The 1,358-nt window shown below is 35.7% G+C and overlaps 1 non-coding gene across 1 annotated transcript; it reads right to left on the reverse strand.

The window, feature by feature from the left end:
* Positions 1 to 273: 273 nt before the first annotated feature.
* On the reverse strand, positions 274 to 408 carry LOC150102949 (U4 spliceosomal RNA). Its single transcript, XR_016548880.1, has one exon. It is a non-coding gene; the product is annotated as a U4 spliceosomal RNA (small nuclear RNA).
* Between the last annotated feature and the right edge of the window lie 950 nt (positions 409 to 1,358).

Raw genomic sequence — 1,358 nt, forward strand, 5'->3', positions numbered from 1 at the left:
TGCTGGGTAGTGAGAATAGCACGAGCATATAAAATCTAGACATAAATAAGTGAATTTATGATGGCATAATTAAAAAAAAAACTTATAAGGAGACAGAGCACATTTCAGGAATAAATATGGTTCGATGGAGCAGCCAATCATTTCGTAAAATTTGTTGCCCATGTTATGTGTATTTCTCTAGTTTGTGTATATTTCGCTCTGTTTTCCAAGAATTTTCTTTTGTTTACTGAGACTCAGTATACATAACATCCAATCATTATCGGAATTATCCATACTTTTGGGAATCCTACATTAATTAGTTTTTTTTTTTTTTTTTTTTTTTAGTATCAGCAGTAAAAGTTTTCAAACAGCAATAGTCGCGCCTCAGTTTAAACTTCATTGGCTACAACATTGCCTCTGCGCTCGCCTACTCCCCGTATACGGGGAATAAAAAGGCGTTAGCTGATTTTTTTTTTTTTTTGATTTAGTATCAGCGATTCGTCTGTCTTATCAGTCTTACATCTGCTGATTTTTTTTGTAGATCAGCAACGTCTTATAATACACAGAATATTCATTTCTATTCAGGAAGAGATATTTTTACTGTCTGTTTTTTCCGAAGACTAGAATAAAAATGTATCTATATACCGTTAAAAAATTTTGTAACCTCAACAGATAGGAGGAGAAACATTTAGGTTTTTTTCTCGGAATGTCCGTTTTGAAATTTTCAGTTCCAGAAAACATGTGTAACAGCTGTTTGTAATACAGCCATCATATAGAAAGCGCTCAACTCATGACAAGTGACAACGTTCAATTGGATTGGTTGACACAATAACCAATCACGGATGCTAGGTGCTGGGTGAGCTCGAATTGTTAGCTCACCTAGCCATGCCTTCTCAGCGGTTTAAAAATAATACAACGCTAAGAATTTGACCAGCTGCACCCTCTTTACATATTTGCAAAGGGTGCAGAGGTGTGTATAAATTTTGAAAGCACACACCAGGGCTATTAATGCGAATGTGATGCAAGGTTTACGTGTCGAAAAGTGCCCTCTTCATTATCCACGTGAAGAAGGCAATGAAGCATATGTTTCATTTTAGGAATCACGCAAAGTCTGAAAACAATTAGGGGAGTCTTTAATAGGAATAAATGCAAAAATATAATATCGGTGATATTGATATTTCGTGGATGAGCACCGCACACCTAACACACCCGGAATATTCGTCCCCTGATATATATATATATATATATATATATATATATATATATATGGGTGGTTCAAAATTCCACGTAAACTTTGAGGGAAGGTAGAGAACATCAATCCTATTCACATAGGAAAGCATGACCGGAAACGCCACCGGAAGGTACTAACAGGGACACAA

This window comes from Typopeltis vanoorti, chromosome 9 (assembly GCF_054136105.1).
Source record: "Typopeltis vanoorti isolate ZY-2024b chromosome 9, IOZ_Tvanoo_1.0, whole genome shotgun sequence".
NCBI lineage: Eukaryota > Metazoa > Arthropoda > Arachnida > Uropygi > Thelyphonidae > Typopeltis > Typopeltis vanoorti.